This window comes from Mugil cephalus, chromosome 5, assembly GCF_022458985.1.
Source record: "Mugil cephalus isolate CIBA_MC_2020 chromosome 5, CIBA_Mcephalus_1.1, whole genome shotgun sequence".
In the NCBI taxonomy this organism is placed as follows: domain Eukaryota; kingdom Metazoa; phylum Chordata; class Actinopteri; order Mugiliformes; family Mugilidae; genus Mugil; species Mugil cephalus.
Window position 1 is genome coordinate 22,140,388 of NC_061774.1, and position 26,713 is coordinate 22,167,100.

The 26,713-nt window shown below is 39.8% G+C and overlaps 1 non-coding gene across 1 annotated transcript; it reads left to right on the forward strand.

Annotated features, from left to right (window-relative positions):
* The first annotated feature begins 20,176 nt into the window (after positions 1-20,176).
* trnal-aag lies at positions 20,177-20,258 on the forward strand. Its single transcript has one exon. It is a non-coding gene; the product is annotated as a tRNA-Leu (tRNA).
* Positions 20,259-26,713: the final 6,455 nt, after the last annotated feature.

The following is a 26,713-nucleotide window of genomic DNA, read 5'->3' on the forward strand; positions in this document are numbered from 1 at the left end:
GCACTGACTGTTATAAGTAATGTCAAGTACAGCTCTGGGTGCAGCCACTTGATGCCTCTGCAGTGGTTGGGTGTATTAAGAATGGCCAGACTTTCTGGAGTGGTCCTACACAGACCACCTACTCCTGAATGTGGACAAGACCAAGGAGCTGGTCAAAAAGAGGACATCAGTATACCCCATCACCATCCAGGGCCAGGAGGTGAAAGTAGTGGACTACTACAAGTATGTACGAGTCTATATGAACAACACACCAGACTAGAGGGACAACAGTGATGCTGGGAAGCGTCTGAGTAGACGGTACATTGCTGGAGATTTTCTACCGGTCTGTTGTTGCAAGTGCCTTGTACTTTGCTGTAGTTTGTTTGTCAGTCGGATCGACAAATTGTTGTTTTGTTTATGTGCAACTAAGCTACTATCACCAAGCACTTTCCCTTGTGGATCATTAAAGTTTAAGTCCAAGTAGTTGGTTTGCATAGGCCATGAACTGAGACACCACACACACATCTAAGGTACCTTTCTTATCTCCACTTTGGTTTGGTAATCATTAAATCAGCACAGCACATCCAGGAAATGCTTTCCAAGTCATTGCAGTACTTCAAACACATTTGTTGCTGTTTTCCTTGCAGCAAATGTTTTTAGCTCTCTTTGACATTTGTCACAACTATATCCACTCTATTAGTTACATGTTTGATCTTAATTTCACCGCAGTGTCTCTGAGTGTTAATGTCTGCAGCATTGTGAGCTACATTATGAACTATACCACGTTTTGCCTTTGATGTCAACGCCCTCCCACGCAGCCAGCACCTAATAAGTAACAAAAAGTCTGATGGCTGAAGATAAATAGTCATTGTTAGCTAGGTTTGAATATTTCGGAGGCGTGGTACGGGCTGCTTCCTCCATCCATTTCAATTTCATCGTGTGACATGTATGTAGAACATTATGTTTCTCCCACTCTGCACTCCCAAAGAACAAAATGTATTAGAAATGACAGAGACATGGAGAATGAGAGGCGAGAGGGAACTGATTTGACTCCTAAGGCTAAGGAAGAGTAGGTATTATAGTAGTAGAAAGTGTCTTCAAACATATGATTCTATCTGAAAGCTGTAGTTATTGTTGGTTATTACTGGTATATACATAAATATACACTTTGAGTTCATTTGTATTTGTATTTTTTTTTTTTTTTTCAGTTGAATAATAAGCAGGAGGCTGTGGAAGCAAGATACAGAATGCAATATACACATATCCAGATTCTCACATGTAGACAGATTGCACAAACCTTTCTTGAAGATGATATCTCATCTCATCTTCTACTACTCTTATCCTCACTAGGGTCGCAGGGGTTTGCGTGAACCTATCGCAGTTGTCCTTGAAGATGATATGACTGATAATATGTTTGTAGGTACCTTAGGCCAATATTTTGTGCCACAGCTCAGCCTTTACTGGAAGTGTAGGCAGTGCCGAGTGTGTACCAGAGCTGCTATTGGCAAAGTTGAGCCAAGTCCATGTTTGTAATCATGTTTGTATGGATGGTTTTAACTGTAAGTTACTACTGCTAATCTAATACACGAAGGGGGAATGTCTGCACAGAAGAATGACTTAATTTTTAACATTGTAGTTTCCACCAACCAGCCACATCATTAAAACCACTGATAGAAGAAGTAAAGGACATGTGTGACAATTCAATGTTCTGCTGGGAAATGTTTGGAGTTTGGATGATCCCAAAGTTGGATCCGTCCGCCACAGTCTACCCTTGGCCTCCCATTTCAAGTGATACACTCTTTCTAAAAAAACGAAAACAATTATCAATTGCTTTTCCTTGAACTTAGTTCAAGTTTCTAATTAGAATGTACCATTGCTTAAAGACAAGTTTCAAATACACAACTTGATGAACTGGTTTTAAACGGATTGAAAGCAGGCACATTTTGGTCCACTGCCTCCCTCTTCCAGCAAAGGGCACACATCGCATCTGTTCTGCTATTAATTTTCCAATTGGCAAGCAGCGCATTCTATATTATAACCCAGTCCCCTGAGTGGATGAGAAATAATAAGTCTTATAATATGGAATTCTAAAATTATGACAAATGAGAAGAATATAAACTACATCCTCAGTGATCTCTGCAGAGACTTTCATCATATCAACCATCACACTAGCAGTTTTAAGGAGAGATGTGTAGCTGCATTTGGCCAAGTTACTGTGCTCTTTTGCCAGTGGTCTAGATCCAAGTGATCTCCATCTGTGGCCAATGGCTTCAATAAGACTTGGTGAACTTTTAATTGACAGATTCTTTTAAACTTATGTCTAAAAGGCCATCACACAAATACAACCTATATTCATCTGTAACAATTTTCTCAATGTAGAAGACATTACTCCAGACTTTTTCAAAAAACAACAACACGTATCGTTATAAGAACGCACTTAGCCCAGACTCGATATGTACCTCAACGCAAAACTCAGCACACCTGACAATGTCTTCTGGTTAGGGAAAATAAACTGACAACCTAACACGAGATCTAGAGGAAAAGGATGGATGGCCGTAAATATACCCAACAAACAGGCATAGGACATTTCATTTTCTAAAATGAAGTTGTAAAGTTAGTGAATAACATTGACCATCTTGTGACAATTGTAATTGTGTGTAATTTTGCGCCACGTAATGTTAAAATAATATTCTCAGGAGCACTGACCTACAACAGACATTTATCAAAGTACAAGGACTCATTGTGACACAGCGAAAAGCACAAGCCACCACTTAACTATCAATTAATGTGTTCACATAACAAAAGTAAATTTGATATCACAGAAATGACAACAGCGCTGCGCAAAACTAAAATAATTACTAATCAGTGAGTCGAAATGGATGCTTCCTGCATGGAGGAACATTAAATATGTGAAAGGCATCAGCAGGATGCTGACAACTTAAAATTCACACCAAACTCTACACAGCTCAGCAAAAGATGAAAAGATGAGAGTTTTGAAGAGAAATTTGACTATAAGATAAAAGCTTTATCCCCCTGTTGTCAGCAATAAAAGCACACAGGTCAAAAGTGCTAAACTAAAGACTAGAAAGGCTGACTGGTCCTACTGATTAAGAGGAGAGCTGGGAAGAGTCTTCTGGATCAACTGATGGTATACTCCCTGAGTCACCAAAGGTAAGTGGGGTCTGTCTTTTTCAACTGCTACTCTTTAGAAACTCTGCAGTTTATCTGAATAAAGCACCTCAAGATGGGCTATTCATGTCAGATTACAATAGGCCTTGTGTCTTAAAGGAGGAACTGTGTGGTTATGCTGATACATCAAAGTAGTTCATATCTCGTATCTCTAGTATAACTTATGTGACTATCATTCCAGCATAATACAGAACAGTATCGGTAAATATGAAACACTGATCCCCAAGTAATTTGTTTCTTTGGGAGTACGTGGTCCTTCAGTTAAAATCTATTTGTCAGATTTCTGTTTCCTCTGAAGCTGCTATGGGATTCTCCTGTGACTTCCACAAGTTATTGAAAAGCCTGCAGGTAATTCTTCAGCTTGTTAGGCAGTTTGCTGGTTTCTTGATAAGGCTCTAAAAAGCACAAAAACAGCTAAACCTCAAGGTGCCATATCAGTAAAGGGTCACGCAGTTTGGTTAAAATTGATTTATAGCTGCAGGTTTGGGGTCTGTAGGTTCCTCCTGTGTCTGAACTTCCCTAACCCACTGTGTCACAAATAAATCCGTATATATATCACCTGAAAACAAGGTGAAATACTTACTCAACATCAGTGGTAATAAAAAGCTGTAGTGAAACATAAAGATATAATATCTGCCAGGAAATAAAACACTAAATAATGGTTTCCTATGGTACCGTGGAATCTAAATGTCAGGTATTCACACAGACTAATTAAACAGACATGTTGCATGTTGAAGTTTGACTGAGATTGTGGTTGAGATTTGGCCATAACAAAGAAAGGCACTAAACAAATACAATTTTCTTATTTGGTATGGTATAATGTGAAAAAAATATGAATGTCTGCTGGAAGGTTCTTAACAAATACCAAGCTTGTGTTGGTGCTAGGGGCTAGAGCAAAGTTCATGTAAGCGTCAAATGCATCAAACATTCATATAATGGGAATCATGACTGTGCTAATGAGAACACATCTGATGGTTGTTGAGTAATTTCAGTCACAGTCAAAGGTCCTGACCAGTCGCTGGGCTGTTGTTGGCATCACTGCAAAAGGGGACTGAAAACTTTTTTTCTGATTCCTAAGCTAGTTACAGTAGCTTGAAGTAGTCAGACTAAGTACTTGTTAGAATAAGAGTCTGGTAACACTCCATTTGGATTTCATTATGGGGCGTGTTTCAGAGCTTAGAAAAATACCTATGCATGCAGTTGGATGATCCTACAACCACTTGGATGACTACGTTGCTGTTACTCTTCTGTCTGTCATGTCATAAAGCCCACCCACGCTATTTGATAGGCCTGGCAGACCTTAGCCAGAGCAAAATTAGTTCCCAATGGAACGCAACCAGACCAACTTTGCACCCCAAACTTTGCCTGGTCAGACATGGTCATAAAGAGGCCCATAGAGATCTATTAACATTAAGGCAAACGAATAGATATGAAATCTCTTTTTAAAAAATAATATATGATTCCCAACCATAGAACTTTTCAAAATATAAGGAGGTCAAACAAAAGTTTTTTTCTTTATAGTCTAAATTGTGCCTTTTTCTATGTCTGACTTGTTGCCACAGGAAAAGCTCCCTATACTTTCCAATGCTGTGCTTCCCCATACTTTAGTGAACACGTGTCACATTGTGGTGAGAGAACAGAAAAGTGAGAGCTAGTGTGAATGAGTTGATGCTGAAAATCAGTGGAGGTGGTTATAATGATATAATTTCTTGTGGAAATATAAAAAGTAAGGTAAAAATCTACAGAAAAAAAAAAAAAAACTATTGAAATGTGTGAAAGGCAACAGGACAGCACTTCAGATAAGCCGAGTCATACCAAGGAGTATGTGGACCTGGACTAAAAAATAATAAGCTTATACAGGAAGAAACAGACATTCGGAAAGTTGTTTGAAGACACTCTTACTCCAAAGAACAAGATTAACATGCTGGTGGGCAGGCAAGGAATATGAGGAGCTGGAGGGCATGTGGACCAACCTCCATGGCAATGTGAAAATACAAGGCTTTACAAACAGCCCACGGATATATGCTAGAGTGGGAAAAGACATCAACCTTCGCAAAAACTTCGACTGATTGTGGGATGGGGGCACCTACTGCTTTCATTCTGCAAAGCTAAATCCACATAAAATGAGTTTTCCATCCCTTCCACGACTGTTCAAACATCTCATCAGCGTGTTTTGCAGGCAGCGCTGCCGACCCAGGGCCTAGGAAGCCTGTTCAATCAGAAGTAGGGAAGCTGCTTATCATGTTTGGATCATGATATATTTGCTGGAAAACACGAGGTTTCTAGACGCAGAAAGATGCCACAGTAATACACACACATGAGTGTGTCATTTTAAGCACTTACGCACACTCTGTAAAACACACTGTTCCCTGCAGATAACCTCCTTAGCGACCAAGTCATTCTGCATTTTTGTTACCATAGTAACTCATTCAAAACCTGTAGATGATCGAAAGTAAACTGGTAAAATGTTAAGTGCCTGAAGTTACATCTTCAATTCAATTCAAGTTAATGCATCCCACATTACTACAGGTTAGTTACTGGTCACCAAGTCACCAAGAGACGTGTCATGTGGACAAGAAGAGCAAGGAGTCCTGACACATATGGTATGACCCCTATTATGGGGTTTGAAATTGAAAACACCCCTTTCGTACTGCAACAACTTGGACACCAACGGCTAAAGTATCTAGCATAGTGAATTGATTGTGGCTTTATTATTCCATGTAGCAGAAGATAAAGACAACAGCCAAACCTACACCTCCATGTGGACTGGATCTTAAATCCAATACCTAAGACCACTCAGCCACAGTATCTGTCTTACAAAAGTCTATTCTGGCAGAAGAAGCAGCCTTTAAATTGGGGATTTCTCCATGCTGATCAGAAGGCAGTTCTGCTTTATTTATATGGGTGAGTATTTTTCTTAAATGAGATGCATGGAGAAAAAAGACTGGATGCCAAATCTATCAGCATGGGCAGTGAAAGGAAGCGCGAAGTGCTTATTGCTTTGTAGCACATTGAATCTAAACGTGTGATTACATTCATTTCTTCAACACCAAAAGAACAGCAATGGGATTCACCGTCTAAGCTTCCATGTGGCTACTGCAGGAAACCCCACTTTGCAGGGTGTTGGAAATGGAAACGGTGGTTTCACTTCTGCATCTCTCTCAGGATACTCAGACTTGAATTTGATTCAGAATGTCAGCATAGACAATGAGTACAGCCGTCATTTACACGCTAACCCTTTTTACACAGTTACGGACAATTTATAATTGAATTACAGTCTCAGCGGCAACAGCAAAGCTAGGTAATTGCACACCAGTGAGGGTAAGGACGATCAAGCCCTCCGCCAGCCCTAGATTCAACAGCTACAGTTGGGAATATGTCAAATATGACATGGTGAATAATTTCATTAAAAATGTCAAACAGTTTGGTGAGTTTTTCTAACAATTTCTCATCATTGGAGCAAAAGAAATTTGTGTAGAAGATAAAAAACCTTGCCCCCTTTTTGGTGAGAGAAGGTACAGCACATACCATGCCAAGTTCAGTGAATTTACTGCACACATGGACCATCTACCTTTGCACCTATTGGTTGGAATAACATTTTGTAACGTTTACAGGTTTAGTGTGGTCACTTTTTGTTGAATTCTAAATCTATATCATATGGGAGCTGTAGCAATGATTTTGGATTAAATATCCAGACTAGAGTTGTGACATGTTAGGTTAGTTACGAAATAAGGAATTCATTCAGAAAAGTTTTGACACTGCCTTTGACAAAGGCTTAGTTGGCTTTCCTGTTTGATATTGTAGATTAAGCTGTATTAGGAACTGTATTGGGAACACAAAATGGTTTTTGCCCAAAAACCTGCATTATAAATTGGGCAAAGGACGTAATTGCTTAGTGACCCTATGCCCTCCATAGGCTACAAAAGCCCCAGGTGTACTACATTTAATTTCCATAACTTGATTACTTATTTAATCTTAGTTTAATATTACATCAACAATGTCAGGTTGTCCAACCTGGCCCTGATTTTTTTTTGTATTGTTTGGAAGTTGTGCTTTATTGAACTCCCCCCTCTGTTTTCACCCTTTCTGTGCTTTCAGTAATTAACATTGAGAAAACCTCAGGGAAGGTTGAATTATTATCACAGAAGTAGCAAAAGGCTGCGACCAACAGCTGAATATTATCCAATTACAAATAGAATGCAAAGATTTTTACAAAGAAATCAGAAAAAATACCAAATATTCACATCTGGGAAGATGCTACAAGTGACTTTTTTATGGATTTTTCTTTGCAACTGTGTTGCTGATGAATACACCAACTTAAACTGACTAAACAAATAAGACATTGGGCTAAAGCCAAGGGCATTAATGAAGGTGCCACCTCCAGAAGCATTCAGTGCGGATCCTTGCCTCAAGGGTCCATAATGATTGATTCAACCTTGTTGCCCACCAACCTGTTTTTGTGCCTTTTTGCCAGCAGTAGCTGTGCCCAGAAGCTTTTTGCAATTTGGCTAAAGCATTCACTCAGATGCAGATTCTAATTTGGTGGTCAAATATCAAGCGTCAGTGTGACTTTGCTAAATACGTTTTTGGCCATAACTTGACGAGAATTATGAGAGGATGAAATAATGATATTTAAACGGAACAGACTAAAGGAAAAGAAGAATGGCAGTTTTGGAAACTACTGGAAACTATTGGAAACTACTAATGCCTGGGATTTCATTTTAGGAATTCTAGGGATATTTTTTTTTTCATTCTGAGACAGAATCTAGCGGGTAATGAGATTCTGATGTGGATTCAAATCCACAATATCAATACTACCTGCTATGTTCTTTAGCTTGTTGAAGTACCTGGTCATCTGGCAGTTCTATATCACAGCACAGTGGATATGTAGTGGCTGTGGTCTGCCCGCTGCTTTTCATTTTCTATCAATAGTCAAGTGAGAGAAAAGTGATGTATGATGTAGCACGGAGGAAGAGTGGAGGTAGAAGTTGTGCCTGGTTTGAAATTTCAAAAAGTTCACCACACAAGATGGTTAATGTCGAGGCCAAGGCCAAAGGGGGAGGAAAAAAAAATTAAAAAAAAGGTCCAAATCTTCTCTACTAAGTCTGTTTACTTGTGTGGCTGCTAGAACATTTGTTGCCACATGTCTTTTATGAATAACTATATTTACCAATGTACCAAATATAGTCTATTGAAATTAAATGGTACAAATCTTTTATTATGTTACTGACATATTACCATCGCAGGTTTACTTGAGGCCAAGGATTGTTGTGATGTTACGTTAAGATTTTTTTGCAGAAAATTACAGAATGAGAAATGTATTATTTAATTTGCACAACTATATGTAAGCATGTTGTACATCTTTCCCTTGCAAAACTTTTATTCCATGGAGCTGCTTATGGATATGCTTTTGCACGTCTTCGAATATACTTCACCGAGCAACTGACTGCATATTTCTTTGTTCTTTTTTATACATGATGAACTGCAACAAGTCATTAGACACACAGTCGAGTTGATTATTTATTACTCTTTGTCACAGGTTGTGTCTTCAGTAAATGAACACCGGAAAATGGTGCAACATTATGGTGTGATAAATGACCAGTGACCAGTGCCAAAATGAGAAGACACATCCTCAGGCAATTTCTTAGCATTAGGATAAATGTGACACAAAGGCATAAAGGCATAAAGGCATAAAAAAAATAATAGCATTGTAACCAGTATATGCACCTATATTTTACACAATGGACCAAATGGATGATCAAAAAACTGACTGATTCTACATCTACATCCTATGTAAGGCATCTAATAATATAAGATTTTGCCTCTGTAAACATCTTACATATTTTCCACTCCAAATGCCTCAGAGCGAAACAAGCAAGACACAACCTCACATGAATTGCCAAGAACTAGCTCCTCTTCCTGTCACCGCCACCGCTCCATCTAGTTTCTCCCAACACTTCACTCTCACGCTGGTAGGAATCAAAGTCGTGGACAGTGTTTCGTTACGTTAAATGTTCGGAGATCATATGTTTGCGTCTTATGTACTATAGCAGTCGCTCCCATTCATTGTGACTCCGTAGTTTTGCCACATTGTGGCCAATCTCTTCCTGTGTGTCTCTTTGTCGGCATCACCAGGCCAGAGTGAGATCAGAAGGATTCTAGCAAATACTGACGTCTAAATCTAAATTACAGAGTGAAACCCAGCCTTTTAACAATGACTCAGTGACAGTGATGCTGTTGAAATTATAGGTTTGAAACACACAACAAATTTGATATGACAGAAATAAAAGCACAACACATGCAACATCCAGTTCAATCACATACCCCTTTCACATCAAAAATCGACTCAGCATTTTCAGACGTGGGCCGACTCCCCTTTGGTGCACTTTGACATCGCCAGAATTCCCAGGTCGGACCTCCCGCCGCGCGAGCAGCATGCCTGTTTTTTCCTCCCTCTTATGTCATCAAGTTGACAACATCATTACATTTCACTTACACAGCGAGATGAACAGTGGACAGCATAGTGTATTTTTTTTATGCTTTCAGTTTGTTGATGACCTGAAGAATGGACCGTTCAAATGGCCCCTCCTAAAAAAAATACTGATATTTGAATGAATCACTGTGTCCTCCACAAAGCCCGGTATCTGCCACAGAAATCTCCTCTTCTCCTCGGATGCACAGCAGCTCGCATATCTCAGTCTTTCCAGTGTGCTGCCATGAAAATGTGTAGGATATTGGTATACAATCTGTATATAAATACAGTCGCACATGCATTCCCTGATCGGTGCAATTTCCAAAACATGACGTAGGACTAATTCATCTATGTGCTTCCATTAACGATCATGTAACAACACATTTGATTTGTTTGTTTGAAAAAAAAAAATGAACAAAAACCTCTGCCCTTCAGAGATATATCTTTATGGAATTAAAAAAAAACCCTTTCGTTCAATGTGAAAGGGTCGACCCGGGTGGAATGACCCGGCAATTGACCTGGGATTTCATCAGCTCGGCTCGACTCTGATGCAAACACTAATGCTGTGGCAACCCGCTTATTTATGCACCTGCCAGGCGCATTCTGATTTTGTCACTAGACGGCCTGTCAGACTGTGTTACTGTATAAGCTCCAGGGCTGCGAGCAGCTCAGAAACAGAGCAAAGTTTTGGTCTACTTCCATAAGAGACTTATCTCTGAAAGGCAGAGATTTTTTGTCCCTCTTTTTAATCAAACACATCAAATGTGTTGGTACATGATCGTTAATGGAAGTGCATAGGTGAATTAGCCCTACGCCATGTTCACTTAAATGTGTAATGATGACGTCAATGCGATGACGTATGGATATAGCAAAAAGCATGAAAATATTTTAAACTGTAATACCATTATCAGTTAAATTTAAATATTGCTGATATAGTTTTATGTAAAGGTTTGAGGCAATAAAATAACAATTTGTATTTCTATAGCACTTTATGAATAAACAATAAAGGCTTAGCAAAGACATAAAAAATTGCAGTTTTAGAAAAAGGCACATAAACCAAAGATAATAAAACCTATTACAACAACAACAATAAAGACACAGGGCACTAAAAAGTTTTAGTAGTAATGAGATGTCTGAATGGCTTTTTTCTCTAGAGAAAACCTAATCTCACGCCACACACACTGCTTACTCTGGCCATGCCTGAGAGCCACAATCACAGGAAACTGTAATTAGCATCTATTATGGTCATCAACACGGAAAATATGAATTTGTAATTTTTGAATGTGTTTCCGCTTCACTCTGGTTATTGAATGTAAATGTGTTTTCCATGAAGGGAACCGACGCAATCATTGATTAATTGTCATCAAGCATCATTAAGCGCCAACACATTTGCTCTGTTTCAATCCAAAAGTCTCACTCTTTTAATGACATTTGTCCCACTGATGTCCACTGCGCCTTGACCCCTTTTCCTAGGAATACTTTCTTGTTTTTCTTTTTCTTCTTACCTTTACCTGACAGGTCAAAATGGAGAGTGAAAGGGAAAAAAGAGACAGGCTGATAAACGGAACAAAAATCCTCATTTGCACTTCAATTGTAGCAGTTCCTGACATCCACATGCGGCTGTTGTGTCGTGCCTTTGAAGTTGAAGAGGTATTTTAAGTACACACTGAGTAGAAATGAGCTCATAATGTGCTGGCATATTGACACTAAAGCTGTTTTCTGTCATCCGGTCGCCATTACGATGGGGGGATTTTAGTGGAGGACAGAGTGAAGAAGCTTTGCGAAGTATAAGCCTGACTTGTGGAATTATTTTGGCACAGGTAAATAAAAAAGGGCAAACCTAACTCAGGGACTTATTAAGCTTAATAAAGACTGTGATGCAGAAAAATATCACTACATTCTCTGCCTTATTGTGAAATAAGCAATAACATTTAAGCTAACAGATACATTAAAGGTGGCAGCTTTTGAAGAACATTTGGATCTTTTAATCCACATCTTCCCAAACTGGCATCGCCGTGTTCCAGCAACACTGACTCACTGATGCAGTCGGCGTATTGTCTGTGGCTTTGGGGCAATGGGGAATTGCCAAAGGGAGTAAGAAATGGATTTTCCTACAATCCTTCGACCAGAGAGTTGGTGACTGTCATTGCTACAAACTGAACTGTCCATGTGCCTCTGAGTGTACACTCCAATCAATATCGTTCCATGTTCCATGTAGTACTCATGGCCCACCCCTTTAAGGCAATCAAATATGGCTATGAATCAGCCAGATCATTCTCGTGCAGTCACATTAATTTTTTTAACCCGACACCCTTAACCATCGTAGCAACATGTTTAATAAACACACCTCTGGCATGTCCGTTTTAAAACTTAAAAGACGTAGATTTAAAATGTAGCGGCAAAATGAGTCGTCACACGGGACGTAATTACCAGGGTTTCTGGCAGGGGTTATTGTCATTAAACTGAGCCTTGTGAGTCTAGAATATGTATTCATTGGCATGGAGTATGGAGTATTTAGTAATACAACAAAGAGGCTCAGCGACAAAAAGAGAAATAGAAAATACAATAAAATACGACAACGGCTTATGGTTATACATCCAAACCAAGCTGCAACTGGTTTGTCAAAGTACCAGCTTGGTCTGGATTGGTGAACACTTCATGGTATTAGCAAAAGATGGAATGTCAGGAAATTTGACAGTGGTTGTTGAGGTATTTTAGTGACCAGTCCAATCATTCAGCTCTATTTATTGAAACACCAGTATCAAAAGTGGTTAATTATTTTTTTTTTTTTTTATCTGCATTGGTCAATGTGAAACACATTTTCTTTATTCCTCTGGAAAACAGCAGTCTACACTGAAAACGTGCATACTGGCCAAAGAGTTTGCTCTATACATTCCATGGTGAAATCTTTCTTATAATTGAATTCCCAACCCTGGCCTGTTCCACACCACACAACCCTCAAACGTATTCCTTTTCACTCTTCACAGCCTGGATTTGACAAGCCTATGCCTCCCAGTATTTCATTTCATTTTTTTTTTTTTTTTTGAGAAGACTCCATCTTTCAGAGAACGGGGAAATGAGATGAACCCATTCGTGGCACATTAAATCAAATCCATGTCAGACATAGTGCCCGTGGCTCCCTAAGCATTGCAATTCAGGCTTTTGGCTCCGAAGAACTTTTCAAAATGATACAGCTCCAACCCCTGTCGTGGGATTTCTAAGAGCCACGCATTCAACAAGCTGTCAGGTTATACGTGTTGATACAGTGCACGCAAAAACTGAATCAACACATGAATGAGTCATTTTAAATCATACTCTTTCAATTTACATGCCAAACTGATTCTGTGAGACTGGTGAGGGAATTGGCAAAATTAGTGAGTTTTAAGCATAGTGGCAAATCGAGTTCATACTGTAGGAAAAAGGGAGCAAATGTCAATTGTACCATTTCGTATAAAACATAATTACATGTACCATCTGGCTAGCTAATCTTTAGTGTCCGAATGTATTCTGCAATCGTGTTCTGGTGGTAAAAGCACCGCGAATAATGCAAAAATATAGTTTTCTTTCAAATACATAATATGTGTAAGTCGCAAAGCTTGGGAGAGCTTCAGTTCAGTCATACTTGTCATTTAATATAAATGTTTTTCTGTCATAAGACACATGTATTCACCTATCCCAGGCCACATGAATATCAGTATAGAAACTGGATTTCAAAAATTAAATACTGGTGCTCTGTAAGTTGAGCTCTAAAGGGCATTCGATATGAATACTCTTATTTTTCTCTGATTAAGACAACTTACACAAGTTGTAGTCACCGACTGCTGAATTCTAGTTTCTTGCCTAGACTCACCACAGTTTAACACATTTTATTCCCTGTGGCCGTCAAAGTTTTCCTCTTGGGTGGGTAATACGTCTTAAGAGTTTGTGCAAGTGGTTTGTGCAGACTCCTTGTGTCATTAAGACTGGATGTTGTGACAGGCCACCTATGCAAAGAAGCTCCACTGGGATTGTTCATCGTACCACTTCTGAAGAGCACCTCCATTAATCTGCTGAACAAAGCTTTCCCAATCTTTTCTAAGTTAAGCAGACATTGTCAAACAAAGCAACTTTAAGTAAGTGCTAAGCTCAGTGAAAGTGTGAAACCAGTCCCGGTTTTGTTTGAGATGGGCTTCTTATCATCCAGTCCTTGAACTGGTAGGCTAAGTTTGCACACTTGTTTCAGAAAAGTGTAAAATCTGGAGGACAGCTCAGTTTTGAGAGGGGTAAAGGAAAAGTCCAGTTTTTATGGTGAAGATACAACAGTGGATGTGATTGCACGTATAATATACGGACTTCACAATAAGATGGCATTCAAACATGACGGAGTAATCTGCACCAATACGTTGAGAGGCTCTCATTTTGAGGGGGCGGCAGTATATAAGGAGTGATGGTGACAGACCCTAATGCCGTAGCCTGATGTGCACCTGCCCAGAAATGTAACTATACATTGGTGACGCAGACCGCAAGCATTGTGATTGACCAGCTTGGTAGTAGCATATTTCCGCTCTACTATTTCCAGCTGCTTCTCCCATCTCCACAGTTTTTGAATTGTTTAGAGCGTATGCATTGATGTCACTGCCCCCCAGGGCTACGCCCACTGAGTGGCAAAAACATAGTGAAATGCATCAGCAAATACAGCGAGACTGGGAAAAAAGTAGATTATCAGATCAAATTAAGGACAACTGGACTCAACAATGATTTATATGAACTAGTATGGATTTGTAAACGTGAGTTAGCCTCAGTTTCACTTAGTTTCATTATGATCAATGTAGCTAAATAAAAGATGCTAACGCTAAGAGCTTTACTGAGATGTAATGTTAGCCATACAATACTGTAGCATCCGACCAGAAAAGTCGCTTTCCCCCCACAAATTTCTTGAAAACACATTAACATGTATCTAACATATTTTAGTAAAAGGATAAGGGATAGCTTAATATTGAATACAAAATGACAATAATTATGCATATTTATAAATGGCACTAGGCCGAGTAGAACACATATAAAAGGTAGGGGGTCTCTACTTAATCTCTCCATCAGTTTGGGGTCCTTGGCCTGAAAAACACTGAAGACCCCTGACTTAAGTAACTTAATGTATGACTTCACCAAAACATACAGCATAAATTAATATTACCTGACACTACTAAATGTGAACCACAACACCAGGCTTCTGTGCCTGGATTGCAGTTGTTTCTTAGTAATGCAGTTATTCATGTACTTCTCTTTTCTTTGGCAGTCGGAGAAATCTGTAAAAATATATCTCCAACTCCTTTTCTAATCTGTTGGTACAGTCAAACGCAAAACAGCTATTCTCTTTAAAAAAAAAAAAAAATTACAGTTTAGATGCTATTAAAGCCTATGATTCAAACTAATGCGGCTAATCTCCATGTTCAACTGCTCAACGCTAGCTGTGACATCACGTGCATACCCTCTATTGTTTTGGATAAAGTATTTATCACAATGCTGGGCGTGAGTAGACCATGATGTAGGGCCTAAACCCAACTTTTTTACACCCAGCTGGTGAAGTCAGCCCCAGGATTGGGGTAGAAATACACATACACTACACTAATAAGACTAATAAGATACATTATTCTAGTAGAAGTAAAAAACTCTACTCTCCAAGTGGTATCAGTGTAGCACACAGCTAACAGCTAGTAAGTACTGCCAGCAATACAATAAAAGACAATAAAAAAACAAGGTAAAACAAAAGTAAATCTAATTTTTGGACTAAATAAATAATTTTAAAAATCATGCTGCCAAGCGGTTTTCACCCAGGTGAAAAATGTACAGCATTTGTACCACCCTAACAAATATGCTTTGGCTGGGTTGGAGATTTGGATTATGGGGAACAAGGGAGCTTTTTACTCCAAAGCCAGCAGCGAAGTGGGAAGGAGAAGATAACAGAGGAGAGCCCAGGGTTCAGTGAATATTGTCTCGAAAGCCTACAACATGAATCACTTTAAAAAGGCCCACTGAGACACAAAGAAATAGCCGCAACCCCAGCATGGACAGACACACACACACACATACACTCAAATGTATCAGTGTGTGAAAAGGCATTATGGAAGAAAGGAATGAAAAAAGGAGCTAGGTTGTCTTGTTTTCTTTAGTTGCCTTTTGTGCTTTTTTTTCCTGTTACTTGGCTCCAACTCATCCTCCTTGTTCCTCCTTCGCCTTTCATACGCTTCTCTTTTCTCCTCTCTGTTCTCTGTTTCACACCCCTCACACACTCCCCCAGATATTAATACAGAGCGCTGGGTAGGATCTAACACGAGATGTGCTTCACGGGGAGTCACGTCTTTAGGGAACACAGCGACGGACGGCAGGGCAGGTGAAGGTCGAGAGGGGGAACGGGGTCTGACAATCGCCGGGAGAAGGGTAAGCTGTTGCAATATTATAGAAGGTAGAAGGAAGTGGAGGAGAAAAGACAAGGGTGAAAGACAAATGAGGATGACAGACGGACAGATATATAGACACTCGTGTCAACATGTGCTTTCGCGGTTCTTGTCTCGACTGTGCACGCTAAGTAACGCTATTATCAGAAGGAAACCAGCAGAGTGAGAACACATACATAAACTTAACATGAAAAGAACTCAGCCATACTAGCTGGCTGACTGAGTATACTCTTTTATTCCACTGATGTGTTTCAGTGCAGGCTGTCATCAGTGTGCATTAAAGAGAGAGCTTTTACGTGCTCTATACAAAAAGACTGAGCCTTTGTCAACACTAAGGATGGGCTGCTTATGAAGCTTCTTCTTTGCAAACTCCTAAAACAAATGCACTGAAAATGCTTCAAAGCTGCCACAGTCTGAAAGAAAGCTATAAAAAATATTATTGAACACAAAAAAATAGATAAATAATAAAATCCTGTCAGAGATGTGACTTCACTTAGCACTCTATAGATTCCAGCGAGGTGTCTGTCAGTCAGGTCAGGCAGGTCTTTCACGCTTTGATTACAATTTTGTGTGTGAATAATCCCGTCGTGCCACGATAAGCCTCATCTGAAAGAATGCAGTTTCCAAAAAAGTTGCTGCTCCTCGCTGCAACTTTTTTGTGCCTCTTAAGATTTCAGTCATACAAGATGTTTACCGAAAAGCAAATTTTGCTTCGGTGTCAGTCTGAGCGGGCTTCAGGCGAATTTGACAACATAGTCTCTCCACATTCACTTGCCATTCTGACCAAAGCAGACAGAAATAAACAAGCACTCTGCATTCCGTCCCAGCCCCTCCTGCTTTGGAGAGCATCTGTCTTCGGTTTCTCTATTGTGAGGTCCACGGACCACCTTTGCCTCGACTGCGCTGACAGTGCTGATCTCACGCGCTGCATTTTGAAGTGTTCTCAAGTGGGGAAGTAATCCCAAGTCTGGGAGCATTTGTTTGTGCCCAGCAATACATGACTACAAAAAGGGAGCTGATGCGCTGCAGTACTCGCTGCAGCGACAGGTCACCGGGGCCAGTGCTGCAGCTCAGCTGCTCAAAAAAAAAAAAAAAAAGAGTTAAGAAAGTTCACAACTTTTCGTACAACATTCCCAATAAGACGGGGATGTCACAGTGTATAGATGAAAAAACAAGCTATATTTGCTTTCCAGTGAAAGGTAAACAGAGCATATGAAAGCTGTGAAAAGATCACTCAGGATTTGTGCATTTATGCAGCTGTGAGCGAAAGGTGAGTAGTTTTGCCTGCAAACTGCCAGAGAAAACATAGTCAACATAAACAGATCTGTGAGGAGCTCCCACTAGTCTTCTCCACAGTTACACTGAGATTTGGACATTTAAGTCATCAAATAGTGGCATCATTGTGTTATGTAACTCGCATCATGCATCTAAGGGGATAAGCTAGACCAATGAACTATGGATGAACAGAATTTTCTGGTGGTGGTGGGGTCGAGTGATATACAATCCCTGATTAAGACTCCAGTCTCTAAGGATGTGTGTTCAAACCCTTCCATTGCTATTCAGTGCTTCATCTTACAATGATCAGCCACAACGGGAGAAATGAATAATATTGACCACATTGTGACAGTTCTGCTGGGAAACATTTCGACATTTCGTGTGGATGTTACTTAGACATGTACCACAGACCTAGGGTTAGGGTTAGACCAGACCAGGCCCCCCCCACTCCACAGCAATCCTTGATGGCAGCAGTCCAAATCCCAGCAGGATGCAAACTGACACAGGCCTACAAAAACAGTTTAGGAAACACTTAAAAACTCTGTCTCAGTGAGTAGCGCCACTTTCACATGATGTAGGTGACCTAAAGTCAAGCAATGGAAACCCCGTTCCACCCACTCAGAGTGAGGAGTGCATCCAGTAGGTTTTGAATTCATTATAAAAATCCAGCTGTTCACTCATTGATTAAGTGAAGCAATGTGCAAGAATCTGATTTTGGGCAGATTATTTACTTTCAAATATGCACTCTGTTGCCAGTTCCTCAGTGAAAAGTAATGCAATGCAGTGTTTAGTTCATGTTGAAATGGCACCAGAAAGGGGTTGATTTAACTGGATGATCATCTTGGAGGTTGCAGTGTGCGGTGCTGTTGGGTTGAAACTGGATTGAAATGCTTTCTGTTTTTAAACCTGAAGAGTGTCCAACGTGAAACATCTCTCTCAGTTATGTGAATACCATGACCTTCATGAAGCTAAGCTATAGCGCTGAACTGCTGTGAATTTAGAATGTATTCATGTTTTCCAGTGAACCCCGTGAACCGCCGAGCGAGAGCTTAGCCTACAGTTTGATTTCTAATTATTATACGATTCCTTTTATGTAACTGAAGCACACATTTATGAATCTGTTTTATCGCAGACACATGTTGAAACATAAATTTCCCTAAAATGAAAAATGCAATCATTGACACATCACTCAGTAAAAGCTGAAAAATGTTCAAATAAAGCTTGTGAGTAGAATCTGAATTCAGACAAGGGCCTAGAACATGTCTGGTTTTTGAAGTTTTTACTCACAAGGCTTTTGCTTTGCATGGTATGTTTCTCTTTTGCTGAAGCAGCAGGCACCCTGTATTTTATTTGCAACTTTATGCAGTTTTGCATGCTACCCTTTACTACCCTCTCATGCATTAACGTGATCCCTGCCACTTCTGGCTGCATTCTATGTATTTGTGGCTATTTTTACTGTGTGGCTGTCTAATAGAATCAAAGCATAGCATTAAAGCTCCAGGGCGTAGTGACAAGATGAGGACTAGTATAATGGTCTCCTTGCCATAAACCACAACGCTGTCCAGTGGATCATTACTGAGGAAAATAGCATGCCGGCCTTGATGTAAACCTATGAGACACACACACAGAAACACACTCTGATCCAGTAATAAGTCACTGAGATCCTCAAAGCCCTCAAAACAGACAGAGAAGAATTAAGAAGTAAACAGCGAGGAAGAGCGGTTCATTAGCCACAAAATCTGTGTTAGATTAGTACATAATAAATATGTTCATGTCCTATTCGAGAAGTCTAGAGAGGGAAGGGGGAAACAGAACCAGACGGATTAGGCAATAAATGTGTGAAAAGCTGATCGGGGCTCAAAGGCAAAGCGGCGACGTTTTCTCCGGGAGGCGTTTTTTTTTTTGTACAGCCGAACAGGTGTCCTCTCTTGTTTTCCGCTGGGACACAAACACTCGAATGCCATTTTGTGCTTCGGCGGAGGTAATGCTGCGCAGCCGGGCCGACACTCGGAGGGAGCGGGGGCTAGTTTCCATCAGAAACAAGTTGAGCAGAACGTTATAAAAATCCTGTTTGGGACGTGGCTAAGGCCAAAGTGGCTGTAATTGTCGAGCAGGTCTTCTCTGCTGTAATTTAATAATTTCATGGCAGATGACTTTCTAGGAACAACGCGTGTGAACGTGCACGCCAGCGTTTGAGGCTCAGTGTGTAGGACATTTGTGCTAGGCCCAATCACAGCATAATTATAGTTATGAGAGCAGTTTTCTTCAAAGGTAAAGAGAACGTATTGATTGTGATGGAGCTGTGAAATGAGCAAACTGAAATGCTTTATATATCGCTAGCAGTGGTGCTGGATTTAGGCTCCAGTCTCTCTGCAGGGAGGCATGTGTTCAAATCCCACTATACTGCCATATACAGAGCAGGATGCTCCAAGATCCAAGATCCAGGATTCCTCCTTGAAATTAAGCCAATATCATGATAACATTTTAACCCATTTGCTGAAATCTTTTGAGCATTTAAAAATTTTTCCACATGCCTAGAAGGTATTTAGACCTCCACCGTCTTTGATATGGTTATAAATATCATCTCATCTTCTACTACCGCTTATCCTCACTAGGGTTGCTGGACCCTATCCCAGCTGTCATTGGGCAAGAGGCGGGGTACACCCTGGGCAGGTCGCCAGTCTATCGCAGGGCTGAAATATAGACCAACAACCATTCGCACGCACATTCACAATGCCAATTAACCTAACGAGCATGTCTTTGGAGGTGGGAGGAAACTGGAGTACCCGGTGAAAACCAAGCTGATAAAGCAGGTTTAAACTTGATAAGTGGTAGTGTGGCCGAGTGGTCTAAGGCGCTGGATTAAGGCTCCAGTCTCAATAGAGGTATTGGTTCAAATCCCATCACTGCCATATCCCTCTGTAGTTCCTGGAAGATCTAGCTTTTTTTTTGTAGTGTGTAGCAGTTTTTAGTGTTCGATGTAATCAGCTGCAATCCGCAAAAGTGGTTCTGATAACAGGGAAGATCATTTTCACACTTCCAGGAACAAAGACAAACACAACAGCATCCATGTAACTTTTGTTCTATGACAACAAAGCCTTCTGAGGACTTTTGAACCTGAGAAATATAATCATGTCACACTGATGTTTCTGAATAACTTTTAGAAATAGAACTCGTCTTTTTATGTCTTGAAAATGATAGAAATTGTTGTAACATCTTCAAGTTTCACTTTAAAAGTTGGTCATTAAAGTTTCTCACATTGGAAATGTAAGACCCTGTAAGATGCATTAACTGAATTGTCATTTTCTTCCTTTGAATTTGTATTTAAAAAATAATAATTCGTTCAAAAAAACAAAAGGCACTCTTTGAAATACAGATTACCTATCAGTGGAAGGCTATAATCCCAGTTTTTGAGATGACTGCCAAAAAAGTTTACATCAGTAAACTTCACTTTGAAGAATCCTGAACTACTGAAACCACACTGACCTTCAATCAAGGACACAGAATTTACAGGAAAACTCTATTTTGCTGTTAAACCACACTGCTCCATCATACCTGATGAGGGAAACCTTTGTCGAACTACGCTTTACTCTTATTTCTGAATTTCAAATTAAAACATACTCCCTTTATTATCATATGATGCAATGCATGGTTATGTGGACTGAATGATACACTTTATCTGCAGTTTATCTGAATTAACGGAGAATGTTTTCGCTTATACACACAGAAACAGCTGCATGAGCTGCCTAATGGGCTGCCCCAATCAGCATGATATATTAAGCATAAACAGTTGGAATGAGGTCATTAATTACAGTTGTGAGCTAATTGATGTATTAATTAGCAAATATTTATAACGCAGTATACCACATGAGACAGCACAGCTGGGCCAAACTAACGCACTAAACTCTAAATATATAGTACTAGATAATTAGCTTACAGACAACCAATCTCCTGCAGAATGACCGAAATCACAGATAAACTGAAAGGCACCATGTGCTGAGTGTTTTGCTAAACTCAGCTGTTTTGACTCAATTCTACGTCCCTCCTCTTGCCTTTGGAAGAACTCCACCAGTATAAGTGATGGTGTGTCAAGCAGTCCCAGACAAATGCCATCCAAGAGAGGAGCAACACAGCCTCAATAATGTTTCTTTACTAGAACTATTACATCTTGTTCTGAGCTGCAATTACATGCAGCATGAGATCAACTGGTACCTCCATCAGGCTGAGACAGCACAGGAACAGCAACAGCGCCCTCTGTGTGGTAGCGTGGTCAAAGTGGTAGTAGTTAAATGGGATTTTAGGATGAAAGTGGCATCAGTCATACTTCTAATTACAGAAAGGAATGGAGAGGCATTCAATATTACATTCTACGACCAATCATCCCAAACATCTGAAGGACAATATTCCAGTCAGAGGATTCTTGAGGCTTTATCGCAACTGCTCAGATACTGCTGACAAATAATTAGAGTCACTTGCTTAAAGGCAAGAGGTTATTCCTCTGATCTGATACAGGAGGTTTTACAACATGCTGATTCCACTCCTCACTCAGACCTTCTAGTTCAAGCCAGGGTCATTTCTCTACAGAATATAATCATAATTAAGACACAGTGACATGTGCTTACAACACAATCCTCCTTGGAGGATTTCTATTAGTTGCCTGCCTTGTTTTTTTTTTTTTTTTGTTTAATTTAGGAGAGCATCCACAAAAAAATAGGAATACACGTCTGACAATAACTGGCACGTACAGATTAGCCAGTAATAATTAAACAAACACAAAACAGTTCCATATACACCTCTAATGTTTTGAAGAAGGTTCTTAAGGAAGTGAAACGGGCGTATTTTGTCCTTGATTCATGAAGTTTAGGATGTTTATTGTTTATTGGATGGATCCCCACTAGTCTTCATGGGGTCCGTGAAAGACATAAAATATAACATAAATGAAAACATTTAACCATACAAGCAATTTCAATCAAATTTGCCAAAATATGCAGTGCCCAGTAGTTTTAGATGAAAAATCTAATCAAAATGTGGGGCCTGTTTGAAGAGAAATGAATGGGCTTGGAGTTTGCAGTCTCCGAACACTGTACAGTTTGTTCTGATACTAGAGGATTCACAGCGGTCACAGTGTTGCAACCCAAGGCAAGAATAACAATGTTCCTAACAGTCTAAAACCATCCACAGCACCTAACTTCTTATTATATGTGGCATTTTGTGCCAAAGTGACTTTATTTCCTACACAGGCTCGGATAATTTGGGGTTCAGCTGCTTAACATCACCATCACCAACATCAGTCAGTTCTATGTGGGCTGACAGGCCTACCAACCAACCACCTACCTCAGATCACCCTTTATTACTTTTCTCTGCTGCTGATTAAAATACATCAGGCCATGGGACTAATAAGAAGTCATCAACTAGTGTATTATCTACAGTATAACAAATCAAAACAATCATTTTTTCAAAGTCACTTGACGAGACAAACCATTTTTTTTTGCAAAGATCTCTAACACCTACCTTTCACGCAGAAGACTAAAGTTCACGTCCTGTACCGGACACAATACGTTTTGTTTTATTTTTTTGACATCAGTTTCATCTCAAGGTTATTTTTTGCACCACTTAGTGAGGTTGACAACAGAAACACACAACATTTAGCTGTGGCCTCATGGGATCTAATATCGCTATAAGGTGAGCTGACATTGGAGTCAGGTGATAGATATGTGAAACCACTCACACCAAGGGGCACCTCGTTGGTATCTCTGCCTGTTTGACAAACAGCAGTATTTGATGCCCTAGGGTTGAGAGCAAGGCTCAAACAGCTCTGTTCTCTCATTCCTGTCTATCCATTGAAATATTTCAGCAATATGAAGCCCTAACCTTAGGCATTAGTATGTGATGGGTATTTTTACACTAATGTATATTTTATAGATCAGATCATTCACAGACTGATAAGTAGGGAGGGTACTTCTTCCTCAACCGAAGAGAATAATAAGATTTCTTTGGGAGACAATGAGAAATCTGTCAGGCGAAGCAAATATATTGATTTGTCTGACAAAAACAGCCATAATAGAACAGGACTCGACACAGCTGAAACAAGAAATTAAAGCAAGAAAGAAAAAAAATGCATGCAGCAGAGAGGTAAATTGCATCAGGTCAAGCAACGAATACCACAGAGTGATGTTCGACAACAGTCAATCTTGATCCAAGTTCACCACCAGGCAAGCTTCTTTAAAACTTATCCTAATCCTTGACGCAGGGAGTGATTTCTCTCAGCCTCTCCCAGAGCGATCAAATGCCCTCAGTGAAACACAGGCGGTGCTTGTGAGAGCGCGGGACCGGTGAAGGTCAAATGTTGATTCATGAGTCTGCTTGATATGATGTCTGCTCATCCCTAACGATGTGATATTGACTGTTTGCTCCTCCTACACTGTATGTGATGTGTGTGACTGAGTGAAACTGGCTGCAATAGGATGTGGTTTTATATAAATGTCCTTGAATGAACCGAATGTACCGGCATGCGAAACTTTGTTCGTCTACTTTTTTTTTTTTTTTTTTGCGAGTTCATTTTTAAAGGGCACAGCTGTGAGCAACTCAAAACAAGACTACGGGCATCTCTCAATATGCATTCTTGTTTGTACTTCTGTTCTTGTGGACGTGTGAAATGTCATCAGTTCAAAGTACATATCAGACAAGTACAGTCCAAAAACTTTACACACACATAGTTATAGTCCCTGACTCCCGCTCTTTCTTTGTTAAACCTTAGATGAGACAGCGCATAATTAAGGCCGAACACCTCTTACCTTTTAGATGTAGCCGCATGCCATATCGCCCAAGACCTCAACGTCAGCTGGCTGCTCATCTCTTATTCGCCCAATTCTGTTCTTGACGCCATTCGTGTTGAAGGAAGTCACCAACCTGGAGAATTGTAAATTCAGTTTATTGCCACAAACTATAGAACAGCTCCAACCAAAGACATAATTGTAGCCCACATTGACATAAACAGTGGTTTTATCTTTGTGACACTGGACCATGCTGACCCCTTTCCTATCCTGATGTCCTAATGCTTCAGAGACATTTACAGCATTTCCCGGGAACAACATGGTCACACATTACGAAACTTCATTTCTAGACACCAGACTCATTGAGTAACTTTGTATCTCTACCATAGTACATGCCCTGCATATTGCACTGGAGTACCAGCCATGTATCCAAGAATGCATTTCAGTCGTCTGTCCGTGTTTCAGAATCACCTTGTTCAAACTAAGTATGCAAGTTCACATACGTATTGATGCTGATAAATTTTTGTTACAAGTGGTAATTTCCTCATCTCAGACTCTGGACACTAACACCTTCTATCACAAAAAACTGCACAAAATAAACGGTTTTATAAAACTGACATCAGGCAGGACTCAGACAAGCAGAGGGCTACAGTTAATTATCCATGATTCGAACTATGAAGCAGCACATTTCACAGTTAAAATAAACATTGATCATTGACTTCCATTATCAAAATCATGCTGCACATGAAAGAAATAAAGGTGAAATTTATTAGTATGCTTCCATGGAGCTCTTAACCACTCATTGCGAGGCTTCCCACCCATTCACTTCATTCTTTATCTCCCCCAATCCATCTCTCCATCAGCCCGTACACTTATTCCTTTGTCCACATGAGAGAAATAAAACTTCATGGTTTCGTCTAATTCACCCGATACTTTCATCTAACTGTCGCTCTGCCTCATCCCTGGGGATAAGTTAAAAGCACAGAATATATTCCCCACAATCATCACGGAGGATTTAGGAGACAGTCTCGAATCAGTGAGGGGTTTTAAAAGTTCAGAGAAAAACAGAGCATACAGTAATAGAGGAGAGTTATTTAATGGGAGTGAATGAGGAGTGGTGGGGGCTGATGTATATTTGTAATCTGAGTTTTAGAACTTAGAAATTAGAGGTCAGCTGGATGTCTCAGTTATGCCTTGATACTAAAAGAGATTCAGGCTGGCCATGGCCATCCCTCATGCAGCTGTTGTTCTAGTAATATTTTGTATGATAGAACACTCGGTTACATATAGATATATGGATCCACCATACTGTACAGGACAATACAAACATACAATGTTTTTCTTTCTCCATAGTCCCATTCTCTCACTGCTCATCCACACATCTGTGCTCTAGACAGTGGCTTTGAAATTTAACCTCCACCACGTCCCACGCAATTTGGAGGCCAAGTCAACACTTTGTGTTATTTTTCATGTTTTTTTTGTTTTTGTTTTTCTTCTAAGCTGCATCTTGCTGGTGATAGCTGCAGCCATCATGTAAGTAACAACCACATGAATACCAGGCCCAGAAGCTTCCCAGCAGAACATTGTATTGACACACAATGGCTAATGTTACTAACTTCTTCTGGTCATAATGTTTTTGCTGATTGGCGTACAACAAATGCCGTGAAACAAAAAATGGATTGCTGCATCCCTGTTGTGAATATTCATTGATGTCTATATCAGGCTTTAGTTTACTTTATTGTTGACAAGCCAAAAAATCTACAGCTGTACTTGTGGCTCTGTAATGCTGTACTTGAACTTTTCCTATCACCATGCCAACATGCTTGCAATAGTCTTGTATTTATATATCTGCCTGATGGTACTCAAAGCACGTTTAAAGTAGTGCAGTTGATGTGTCAGTACCAGTGCATAGTGATACACTTAAAACTTCTCTGAACATGCTGCCAATGTGTACCAGTCAGTACCAGTGCATAGTGATACACTTAAAACTTCTCTGAACATGCTGCCAATGTGCCCCAATGAAAAAGGCAGATGTTTTGCGAAAGCACAACAGAAAACCACATTTAAGCAAAATATGACTCCTCCTCCACAATCCAAGACTGCACATACTCTGAAGTAGAAGGTGCTGACTATTGTTCATTCAAGAGAAGAAGAACATACATCAACATAAAGAAACTAGTCCCTTTATAGTTATATGATGGATTTTTAATTGATCTGTATCTTTGGAGGACACCCATGTTGTTTGGCTTCTGTTACATTTTGAGATAAACTTTTGCAGCCAATAATAGCTCTATGCTCTAGTGATACATATTGAAAATTATACATGACAGGTTTCTGGAAATATAACTCACAGAGCCAGTGTTTAATTTTAACTTTTGCATGTTTTCATAATTATACCATATTGACGCTTATTTGAGGTTAATGACGCACCAAAAATCTGGCTTGGATTTATTTTGGTGCTGGCACGAGCTATTGCACAATTGTCCAAAGAAGAAAAAAAAAAAAAGAAAAAAAAGGACAGAATTACAGAGGGGTATGGAGAGAAAGAAGAGGGAAAGATCTCTACAGTGGGCAAGACAACATTGTCATACAGA